Here is a 12,341-nt window from a genome sequence, read left to right as displayed (position 1 = left end):
TGCTAGCCAGGTGGGTGCTCTGTGAGCCTGGGGAAGAGAGAGGGCAGGAAGCAAGGTCTGGTCCTCCTCGGACCTCTTAAACTGCCGTCCTGGTCGGGAAGCTGGAAACCAGGCCGGCTCTTGCCATGTCTGCTGGGACTGCCTCCCAGGCACTGGACTGCGTGGGCCACCCCTTCCAAAGATAAGGACCAGCTCCTGGGAGAATGGGGGTGAGTCAGGAAGACACCAGCGTGTTCCCAAGAAGAAACCCAGCTGCCTCTCACTGCTTAAGGGGAGCTTCTCAGGCCTTTGCAGTGAGGACCCCCCTGCTGCTGGGCGGGGTAGACACATGCACCCAGGGAGAAAGGGATGCCCACCAACAGCTTGAACTGTCTCTGAAGTATTGCTTCATCTTAATTGTTCATGAGAATGTAGATTCTATGTCATGTCTGTTTTAACATAAAAATAGTGTTTTAAGTTACCTTCAGTTTAAACGTTTAACTTTTCCCCAGGTGTGCTGTATTTATCCCATGGCCTCATGTATTCCTGGCATACCCCCATAGGCTCCCACGGGTGTACATATCCCAACTTGAAAAGTATGGACTTAGGGTTTTGACAGCAAGGCATGAGACAAGGGAGGCTTTGAGTTGCATTTTCTGATTGATTTTATTTTAGCTTGAAGATACAAAGAAAGCCTGCTGGGGTTGGTTAATAAGGATTGTTTGTGTGAGTTTTACAGGAGTTGCTGGAGTGAGAGACAGGCTACTGAGGGTCTCTGTGGAGGCCGGGGGTGGGGGGGTGGGGAGTGGGGCAGGATGGGGTGTAGGTGGGGGAGGAGCAATTTCTGACCCGGGGGCTGAGTTTGCTTTGCTCTGGAGGGAACCTTCTGAGAATCCCAGAGAGCAGTATTACTAGCAGTTCCATTTTCTGGACAAATGTTATGAGCCCGGCAATGTGCTGAGCATTTCACAAGCATGACTTCCTTTAATCCTCCCAGCAACCTTTAAGATAAGTGCTAGTATCCTCTCCATTTTACAGACCAGAAAACTGAGGTTTCAAGAGATTACTCACCTGCCCAGGGTCACACAGCTCCTAGACAGCAGCCGTGGGGTTTCTGACTTCAAGGGGCTGCCCTAGCTCCCCCATGTGGCCTCCACACTGAGGCCCTGCCCCGGGGCTGGGCCCTGCCCAAGAGCAGCCGCAGCATCCTGGGATGGGGAGAGCCGCTGCTTTCTGAGGCATCAAAGCCCCTTGTGTTTTCTGGGCCAAGACACCTTGGCTACGGGGCCTCACGGCTGGGCTCCTCCCTGACCCTGTTGACCCAGATTGCCCTGCACAGGAGAGAGAGGCCAGGCCTTTGACTGAGGTGGTTCGGCGTATGAGTCACTGAGGGTTTGCTTTCCAAAAGCCGCTGCTCCCCTCCGCCCACCTTCCACCGCCTCTCAGAGGGATAGGCTCTTGGTGTGGCTCCAACGTGCCGCTTCAGGGCGGGAGGCTTGCCATCCTCCCTCAGCAAGACGGAGTCATTCATTCGACAGATGTTGACCAAATAGTCAAAACCGTATGCCTGTGTGTCGACAAACATCTCTGAGCCAGGTTCTCTCCGTCTGCAGGATGGACATACTGCCCCTACTGTACAGTGTGGGGGACGCTCCTGCACACATGGCTGGCACTCAGTGACTGGGCCATTGTCACCCGTGCTGCCAGCTCCTCTGCACCGCAGCGGGACTCCCGGGAGGTGTCTAGGTCGATGATCTTTGCAGTTTGGTGGTCAAGGTTCACACAGTAAGGTCATGTCCTGTTCTATTAGCCCCTGTCTCACCAGACTGCCCTTCCCCCAGCTCCTGCCTGATCACAACAAGCCCAGTTGCTCTGTGTGTGGGCTGGAGGGAGGGGAGGGGCAGCGATGGGGAGGACTCCTCACTCTCTCTGTGGATACAGTAGCCACAGATAAATGGAGGACACAGTGCAGTAACGACTGGAGTTCAGCATCTCATGTCCCTTTGTACCCGAAGCCCAGGGATCACTCTCTCCCTCTGACCCTTCTGCTCTATCCCCATAACACGTCAGAGTGTAGCTGGCATACCTCTTGGCAGGAAACCAAGTTTGACATATTTTCAGCATAGTGGTTCTTAGAGAGTGGCTGTGTGTGTGTGTGTGTGTGTGTGTGTAGAGGGGACACAGCACTAACCAGCTTACTATGACTTACTGGGGACGCTGGATTTGATTGAAGCAGGTTCCAAGGCGTCTTTCTTTCTCTGGGACAACACGCCATGCATGCTCACAGAGAGCTGTTCACAGACCATTCATCTCACCCACTCCCCACCCCGCCTTCTACACAACATGTGTCTCATCCCTTTCCTCTGGGCCACAGGGGAGCCTCCTCAGGGCGGCACACAGCCCTCTGCTAGCTCACAGCTGACGGGGATTGCCTTTCCAGATGGGAAATCCCTCTGTCTGCGGCCACATTCCCAGTGAATATGTCCCGCTGTCTTCCTCCTATAGCTGCCAAAGGTGCTGTCTTGACCACCAAGAAGACCGAGAGGAAGGCAAGGGCTCAGGCTGGGGTTTTCTGGCCAGGTCGACACAAATATTCCCAGTCTGGAAGAGGAACGCTGACACCCTGGTGCGGGCAGAGCACAGCCCTTTCCTGGACCTTCCTCCGTGCTTGCCGGCCAGGGGCGGCCCCGGCTCACCTACCTCACCCGTGGACGTGGATGCTTTGCAGAAGCCTGGCCACAGGCCTTGTTCCAGCTCCCAGCCCCTGCTCCTCTTTCCTTCCATAGATGGTACCCCGTCCACCCCAGGGCAGCCGCCTCCTGCCTTCTCCCCTGCCCACCACCTTCAGGCCTTGCTCGTCACTTCTGGCTCCGACACAAATAGTCACTTACCTGGGAAATGCAGACAGCCACGTGCCCCGCCCCCCCAGCTTCTCTGTCATATGTAGCTTCTCAGCTACTGGAACTAGAGTTGGGTACAAATCAGCAGAGATGGTGTCTCTGTCCCTCACGCTTTTGTGTCCAGTCCAGCAGCTGTGGAGAGAGCTTCAGGAGGCGGGGCCAACGTAATACACTCAACCTTCCTGCCTGCTTCCCAGAGGGCAGCCTGGGAAGTCTACTGGGGCTGCCCTGTCTCACTGCCTGGACTGATCTTGCTGCTTCCTCTGCGCCCGCCTCCCCTCCTGCCAAGGCCAGCCTCCCTCCCTCCCTCCCTTCCTCCCGCCCTCAGGAAGGTTACTCAGCCCTCCTGCAGGTGGCCCTCTCCCTTCTGCTCACTGTCATCCCTTCTTCCAGCAGACCAGGCACTCAGTCCTTCCATCCTGCCCCAATATGTCCGTAAGCCTCTGGTCACATTGTGAGCTTCCTGGGGGAAGCATGCTTTCCCTTCCTGGGAAGCAGGACAGGGTATTAGGCCTGTACCCCTACCTCCCCATGCTAGTACCCACCTTTTGCAGCACTGTGGTTTGAGCAGGGTTGTTCCCAGGATCTTTTGCAGTCATCATCGGCTCAAGGATGCCCATGACTATTTAGCTGCGGGTGGAGTACAGGGAGATAATTTTCTCTCCTGACTCATATACAAACCAAGCTTCTCTCTCCATCTTTCAGCCTTGCTTCCCATGCAGGTTCATTGTGAAGAGAAAATTGTGAAAGAATTTTTATTGGAGCATAGTTGATTTACAATGTTGTGTTGGTTTCTGCTGCACAGAATCGTATACATATACATACATCCACTCTTTTTTAGATTCTTTTCCCATATAGGCCATTACAGAGTATTGAGTAGAGTTCCCTGTGCTGTTCCCTGGTCCTTCTTTGTTAGCTGTTTTATTTATAGTAGTGTGATATGTCAATCCCAATCTCCCAAGTTTACCCCTACCGCCCTCAACCCCTGGTGACCATAAGTTTGTTTTCTGCATCTGTGACTCTACTTCTGTCTTCTTTCAGCATTGCTTCCCATGCAGTTTCATGTTGAAGAGAAAATTGGCCCGGGATCAAGCCTCAGTATGTCTAGAATTGGCATCCACTCGAGTATAAGGTGCTTTTATTAGGGTGAATGCTCAGGACATTAAAATAGGGGATGGGAGTATGGTACCTGTGATGTCCCTAGGTGGCCAAAACTATACTGGTTGACAGTAGGGTTCTGGGACTGGGTTTAAATCTTAACTCATGACTTGTATGACCTTGGACAAGTTATTTAACCTCTCTGTGCCTTAGCTTCTTATCTATGAAATGGGAATCATGGCAGTATCCCCATCGTGGGGGTCTTGGGAAGGTTAAATAAAATCGTGCATGTGAAGAGCTTAGCAGTGTCTGGAGCATAGTAAGTGCCCAGAAAAGTTAGCTGCCCACCTTGTTATTATGGATGTTCTTGTTTCCAGGGAAGACATGGCTCATGGGGCTCCTTTCATATCCCCACTGCCTTGTCAGGGCTGCAACTCTGACAGCCATAGTGACACCTGACACATTTTTCTGAACAGTAAACTTCAGAATGTGATTGAGAGAAGTAGGTCTCTCTGCCCCTTGGCGTTTTGTAGGTGTGGCTTCAGGGGAAGGAGTCAGGCAGCAGAGAGATGCCTCTAGGTCTTTGAGTCTGCAAGGCTGGAACAGGGTTCAAAACCTGATGTCCCTGAAATAAAGTGCAGAATGCTACAGATATGTGGATATGCACTGTCTAGGCAAGAGGATCCTTAGCTATTACGCATTTCTCAAAGGGACTGTGATCCCCTTTGTGCAGGGGGAGCGATAGGATAGGAGAGTTGGTACTTAAAATATCTCCCATAGCAATGTATCAGTTGGTGTTGCCACCAACCCACACCCCAACACTGCTGTTCAAAATTTCCCAAGTGGCCGTGTCATACAGGATGGCCTTCAGATACCTTTGGCAAGGAAGTGACTGAATTCCTCAAAGGGGCCAGAGGAGGTGAAGGCTGCAGCTGGGGTGGAAGTGTACGGGTCCCTCCCTTCTCCCAGCCTCGCGGCACCGGTGCACATGCGCTGAGCTCTTCCTTGTGCCAACACTACGCTGACACCACATGCAGTGTCTCCCTTAATCCTCACTGCATTGCAGTGGAGTGGCTGCTGTCAATGTTACTCCCGTCCACAGACTGAGGATGCAGAGACACAGACAGCTTAGCGCCTTTTCTAGGCTCACAGCACATGGTCACTACCGAGTGGAGCTGCGGTTCCAAGGTATCAGGGTCTGCACTTGAACCACTGAGCACAAACTGCTCAAACACTGTCACCTCAGAGCCTGTGTGTTTGGCCTGGCGCTGCCCTCCCTTCCTCCTGGAAACCCTCAGTCCTTCCACCCGAGGCTGTGTGACGTGTGTGCGTGTGTGTGTGTGTGTGTGTGTGGTCCCTGAAGTCCCTCCTCCAGAAGACCTTCTTTTCCCTCAGCACAGCTGCCCAAGGAGACGATGGGTCCCATGAATGCCAACTTATTATTGTCCAGCCAACACATCTTGTCTCTCGGCGTGCTTTATTTCTAGAAACCCTAAGCATCAACTGTATAACAAAAGCCCACACGCCATGGAACTTCCGTGTTAACTTGCCCACTTTGTCTCCGCCTTGGTTTCCAAGACACCCTGCCCTGACCACCTCGCTGGTGTGGGCCAGGCGACCTCACCGAGTGAGAAATGGGATAAGGAGCAGCCTGGGTACTCCCGACAGCAAGACGGAACAGGAGCCCCTTATCCCGAGTCACCTACCCTGAGAGATCCCCGGAGCCCTCTCTGACATCCTGTGTAGTCAGACCTCCCTGACTACGCATGCGCAGAAAGGCTCCTTGGAGGTCAAAAATGGAGGGGCCGCCACCTCATAGTAAGTGATGTCAACGACCCACAGTCCTCTTTGCTAGAATCCATCTTGGCTAAGAGATGCGCACGCACACAGGGGAGTACTCCCGACAGCAAGACGGAACAGGAGCCCCTTATCCCGAGTCACCTACCCTGAGAGATCCCCGGAGCCCTCTCTGACATCGCACTTTGAAGTGTCACGCACCTTCTCTGTGTGTGGAACTTCGTCCTAAGGAGCCGCAAGCAGGGGGCTGAGCAGGCCTCAGAACTGAATCCTGGGTCTTGCTCAGGCCCCTGGTCAACCTGCTCAGACCCAAGGGGACAGGGATCTTTTTCCTTTCGACAGCACAAGCACATTCACTATTTAATCTCCCCAGCCGTCACTCTGGGGACCACTGGGCATGAGAGGTGAAGGGAAAGCCACATCTTTTTCCTTCTTTTAAGAGCTCTTGGAATCTATATAATTTGGCCCAATCCCTTCGGTATGGAAACAAGGGAGGCATTGTTTTTGTTTGTTATTATTTGCAAGTCTACCTTCAAAATCTGGCATTTTCCTTGAGCTGTTCTGACTGGCAATGGTGAAAACTGGGGTCCCCTTGCCTGTCTGGGAAGGGGAGAAAAGACAGATTGAGAGAGGCTTGCAGGGCACTGGGGAGAGAGAAGGGAACCTGGCCCTTGCCAGGCATGGTGCCAGAGCCCAGCGGTGCCTATGAACCACACCGACTGCACCGGCAGGGCTGAGTGACACGGGTGGAGAACAGGCCAGACTAGCCCTCCGTCCTGGAGGACGCGTGGGCACCTCGCTGAGTTCACGAACCGTGGCTAAGCCTGGACGTTGGGTCTGATTATGATTCTGAGAGGACCTGAGAAACTTCCCGCTTCCATTGATGAGGCTCCAGGATCCCCTCCCCTGCAGGTTTTCCCCATGCTCTGCCGCCAGCTGTCATCACAGTGATCTAGCTGAGCTGCTTTCAAACAGTGGGAACCATTGCTGAGAAACCAGTCATCCAGTCTGCTTTCTTGCCCCTGTGTCATCCTTGAGGAAGATTAATGGAGCCACTTAAGTGGCCCATATGTGGGAGAGACTTAAAATATTTGTTGTTTTTCTCTCACATGCATCAAAATTTGTTGAGTAAGAGAATGCATGCGGGCGAGCAGAATTGTGGGTGGAACAGGAACTTGGTACATGATCTCGGGCTAGACAGACCTGGCTTTGAAACCCAGGTGTATTTGTTTGACGACCTTGACCAATTTCCTTAACTTTTCTGAGCCTTAGGCTCTCTGTCTGTAGAATGGGAATAAGAATTCATTACAACCTTCATTACAGGGTGGTTGTGAAAATACCCTGAAACAATATTTGTAAAGTTTTAGCCCAGTGTCAGCCATGTAGTGGTTTTTCAATAAATTATTATTTTTATCCTAGAGCTGGTGGGAGCTTGCTGATGTCTTTACCCCATCCCTGTCCTTCCAGAATGCTTGTCCTTAATTACTCTGCCACCTGAAGGGCACCTTCTTTCTGGTTCCTACTCTGGTCTCCCTGCCCAAAGCATTCCCACTCAGAGGCCAGCCAAGCAGACTTTTTCAAGGCCAATGATGTTCTCAGAGCAGTGATGTCAGGGCTTTTCATTGTGTGTTGCACTCGACACACATGGCAGTCAATGCCATGGCTGGGAGGTTCGTGCTCTAGACAGGATGACAGAACATGGCAGTGACCCCAAATGTCAGTACTTCCTAAAACTTTCTGCAGGATGGTACCAGGTAGAAGTGAGGCAGGAGATAGACGGACCCCAGGCTGAACAGTTTCTACCCTGTGGACAGAAACTCCATAATAGCAGAAACTCCATAAAAGCAGGATGATGGAGGAGGCTAGGCCCTGCCCAGATAAGAGATGAAAGACCACATATTCCTCATTCTCGAAGTCAAGGAGACCTCCCTGACTACACATGCACAGAAAGGCTCCTTGGAGGTCAAAAAGCGAGGGGGCGCCACCTCATAGTAAGTGATGTCAACGACCCACAGTCCTCTTTGCTAGAATCCATCTTGGCTAAGAGATGCGCACGCACACAGGGGAGGATCCTGAGAAAGACCAAATACGGACTCAGAACCAGGCAAAGCAAGATGATTGGTCAAAGGAAACACAGAAGAAATGCCCCATAAAAGTGATTCAAACTACCACGAGTGCGCAACTCTCTCTGAGCCCGCCCATGTGTCTATCCACACGTCCTGTACTCTTTTTCCTCCTAATGAACACTTTACTTACTTCACTATGTTCCGTCTCTATGTGGAAATTCATTTCTACATAGCTGACAGGCCAGGACCTTGTTACTGGTCACTGGTCCCTGGTGGTCTGGTATCTAGGATTCAGTGCTCTCACGGCTGCTGCCCGACCTCAATCTCTGGCTGGGAGCCGAAATCCTGCTTCAAGCCAGTGCCGGCTGAGGCCACCCGAGATCCGAAGACCTTCGCTTGACTGATAGCACCACCTGGCAAGGGGGAAGCCTGCACAGTGTAAGGACCGAGGATGCAGGCTCTGGAGTCAGGCTACTTGGGTTAGTTAATCCTGTTTCTACCACTGGCTGCATGTCTGTGGGCTAGTTACTTAAGCTTTCTGTGCCTCAGTTTCTTGATCTGTACGTTATGGTTAATAATAGCGTCTACCTTCCAGAGTTCTTATGGGGTTTAAGGGAGATGATGCTGTACTTGGTATCATTCTTGCTCTGCATAAAAAAAAACCAGGAATCTGTTTAAATATGATGATGGTAGGACCACACTCCCAGAGATTCTTGGGGTAACAGCAGACCCTAGAATCTGCATTCTGACAAGCCCCTGCATGACTCTGAGGCATGCTCCAGGGAGCAAGAAGGAGGAGAAATTGGCTCTGTCTGGGCTTCGGAGAAGTCTTTCCAAAAGGATGATTTTTGACATGGGCCCTGAAAGATGAACTTGAGTTTACCAAGCACAGACGGGGAGGGACAGGGCCACACTACCATCAGGAATTTCACGTCACATTCCTCGGCCTTGCTCCGCCCTTCTCTGTACAGGGACGGGCCTCTCAGCTCTCTGGCTCCCCCTCTGGCTCAGTTGAACATTGCCACCGGGATTCTGACTTCTGCCTGCAGCAGCCGAGCTGCTGCCACGGGGCCCTCCTGGGCCATACCACCTACAGTGCTGGCCAGGGGTAAAAGGGGCCTTTTCTTTCCAAGGCCCCCACTGAACACACACGCGTTTCCTCGCAGGTGTCTAGCTCAGCTGCCTGAACACAGAGGTAATTCACAGGAGATGAGGAGAGGCGTTTGGGGTTTCCAGGAAAACACACCTCCCTTTCCCTTTGTCAGCTGCTGCACTGAACATAACTGGAGAGGACCTGTCTTCAGAAAGGTCTGGCAGAGGGTGTGAAGCCAAGATTCTTGAAATTTCGTTTAGGGCTCCTGGGATGCGATATTACTCGGTACGTGCGGATTCTCCGGGCCAGGGTGAGCTGAGGACTGGCCCTGCCCCCTAGCCCAGCAGTGCGCATGTCTGTCCTTTGGAAAGACTGAAATCCTCGGACAAGTCTAGTTGGAGGGTGTGGGTGGAGGACGGATGTAAACACACAAAATTGAGAGTGGTTATGAACACATACAGGAATACTTTGCAGTTTTATGCCATACATTTGAAAACAACAATGAGATAAGTTATGTCCTCATACATAAAATGAATAAAAATAAAACTTAAATTAAAATCTTGCATTCAGAAAAAAAGTATCCACAATCTGCTAGTGGCTGGGCCTCACCGGGTGAAAGCGCCTTAGCTGAATCCAGTCCTCAGCCTCACAGAAACAGACACGTGATTTTGACGGGGTGGTGGGGCTGCTGAGGTGATGACTCCAGGCAGGGCTCCTCTGGAAATGAGAACTCTCAGTGTCCGGGTTCAGCTTTTCAGCCAGGTTTCTTCATCAGGGTGGAAGCAGAGAGGGGGAAGAGAATGAGAGATGGCAGACGCTCTCTGCACAGAGATTTGAAGTCATTCTTTACCAGGACAAATGGGGTAGGTGAGTATTCCAGGCAGAACAGTAAATGCCAAGGCCATGAGTTCAGATTCTGCCCAGCTTGTTTGAGGGGCAACAGAGGAACCAGTGTAGCTAAGGGAAGGGACAGCAGGAAAGGAGATCAGAGAAGCAGCGAGGGGCCGACTGTGTAAGGCCTTATAGATGATGTAGGAATTGGTTTTATTTGGAGTAAAATGGGAACTCTTCAGAGGGCTTTGGGTAGATAGGAGGTATCAATTCATTAATTTGACAAATATTTAGTACCCACCATTTCCAATTACTGTTTTAGACTTTAGGGTTTTATCAGCGAACAAAGCAGACACAAATTCCAGCCACAAGAAACTTGTAACGCTGAAGGTCTATGTTATAAAAGAAGAAAGGTCTCAAGAAATGACCTCAATTTCCCCCTTAAGAAACTAAAAAAGGAAGATCAAAGTAAACCCAAAGTTGGTAGACTACAGAAAATGATAAAGATCAGAACAGAAATAAATAAAATGGAAAAGGAATATAATGCGGAGAAAAAACCCAGTGAAACCTAAAGCTGGTTCTTTGAGGAGATCCATAAGATTGATAATCCTCTAGTCAGACTGATCAGGTTAAAAAAAAAAGAAAACACCAATTAGTAATATCAGGAATGGGAGATATGACATCTCTACAGATGCTACAGTATTACAAGGATAAAAAGGGGATATTATGGACAACGTTATCCCAATAGATTTGACAAGTTAGAACAGAAAAATCCCTTGAAAGAAACACACTACTAAAGCTTACTCAAGAACAAATAGGTAATGATGATAACCCTGTAATTGAATTTGTAATTAAAAACAAGCACACAAACAAAAACTCCAGGTCCTGAGGCCAGGTCTTTCTACCTCCTCCTCACTTGGTCCCCAGATGCAGGAACCTGATGGCAGCAGCAATGGTAGACTCAGGAAGATCAGTTAGGAGGCTTTTCAGTCATCTGGATGAGAGATGATGGTGGTTTGGACCAGAATGGCCACAAATGGTGAGAAATGGTCAACTTCTTGGTATATTTTGAAGTTAGAGCTAACATGATTTGGTTACACACTGGACGTGGAAGTGAAAGACAGAGAAGAGTCAAGGACAACCCTAGGATTTTTGGTCCAAGCAACTGGAAGGATGGAGTTGCCCTTAACTGAGTTGAGGAAGACTGTGGGAAATAGAGTTTCAGGGAGAAGATCAAGGAGTTTAGGCTTGGACAATGTTTCCAAGTGGAAACATTGAAGAGAAAATTGAATATTGGCGGTGGATTGGGTATAGGCATCTGGATTTCAAGATGGAGGACCTGGTAGAATGTAAAATTTAAGAGTTATCAATGCATGAATTGCATTTAAAGCCATGTCATTTTAATGAGTCACCAAGGGAGTGTACAAAGCGGAAGAGAAGAGGAGCCTTAGACAGATTCAATGTTAATAAGTGTGGGAGATGAGAGGGAAACGAAGATATCTTCAGCAAAAGAGATGAAAAGAAGAGAACAAAAAGATTTGAAGGGAAATCAGAAGGATGTGATATTCTGGAGATCAAGGGAAGAAATGATGCCAGGAGAAGGAAGTGATCTATTATATCAAATGGTGCTGAGAGCTCATGTTAAAATGACCACTAAGAAATGACCATTTGGCTTAGCCACACGGGCATCAAAAGCTGATTGGGGTAGATTTAGGAGAGGAGAGGAATTGTCAGTGAGTATAGATAGCTCCTTCAAGGAGTTTTCCTGTAAGAGGGAGCTGGGACATGGGAAGAGTATGTCTGTAGAGAAAGGGAAATTGATGAGGCAGGAGCAGAAGGAATTGCTGGGGAGATGTCCTTGAGAAACTGAGAGAGGATGGGATCCAGGACACAAGCAGATGTTGGCCTCCACACAGTTCATCCACAGGAGCAGGAGAAAAGCTAAAGGACATGGACACAGGTGCAGGTGTGTGGGGAGATGTGGGGAGGGAACACTCGAGGAAGTGTTCTTTCTAGGGCTGCTTTTTCTCCCTGCGATAGGCAGCAGGTCATTGGCTGAGATGAAGGGTGGGGGAGGAGGTGTGGGAGGCCTGAAGAGAGAGAGGTAGGAGATATTCAACTAGGAGAGTAGCAGGGTGAATGGGTCCATGATTGCCAGGCAGCATTTAAGGCCCACTTGAGGTTAGCAGTCATAAATTAATGTTAAACCGGTCAGGAAGGTTGTGTACTTTCCTCCAGCCATGGTCAGCTGTGTGGGCACCAGAATGGAGTAGGCTTCGAAGTGGAGTTAACCAGGGTTAGAGTTTTGCCAAACCAATACAGTAAAGCGAAGGAAGGGTGTTGAAGATGAAGAAGTATGGGAAAAAAGAAGATATGATTAAAGTGATAAACCATGGAATTTAAGCCAAGTAAATTAGGGAGAGAGAACATGAGGGGCGCAGAACAAGTTAAAAGGCAGAGGATCCAGCAGTCCCACTGTGATGAAGGATGGTTGGTGACGGCATTTCAGGAGCAGTGAGCTAGGAAGTTGGGAGGCACTGGTCAGAGAGGAACATGCACCGAAACTGAGAGCATGGA

The 12,341-nt window shown here is 50.1% G+C and overlaps 1 protein-coding gene across 2 annotated transcripts in view; it reads right to left on the bottom strand.

The window, feature by feature from the left end:
• ZNF648 (zinc finger protein 648) overlaps nt 1–3,125 on the bottom strand; it is a 41,259-nt gene extending 38,134 nt beyond the window's left edge. For both annotated transcript variants that reach the window (XM_049713267.1, XM_004269829.3), the window contains exon 1: nt 2,871–3,125. The gene's annotated coding sequence lies outside the window, so the exon portion shown is untranslated. The remainder of the gene's footprint in view (nt 1–2,870) is intronic.
• Between the last annotated feature and the right edge of the window lie 9,216 nt (nt 3,126–12,341).

The sequence above is a fragment of the Orcinus orca genome, chromosome 1 (genome assembly GCF_937001465.1).
Source record: "Orcinus orca chromosome 1, mOrcOrc1.1, whole genome shotgun sequence".
NCBI lineage: Eukaryota > Metazoa > Chordata > Mammalia > Artiodactyla > Delphinidae > Orcinus > Orcinus orca.
This window is presented reverse-complemented; position numbering and strand designations above follow the sequence as displayed.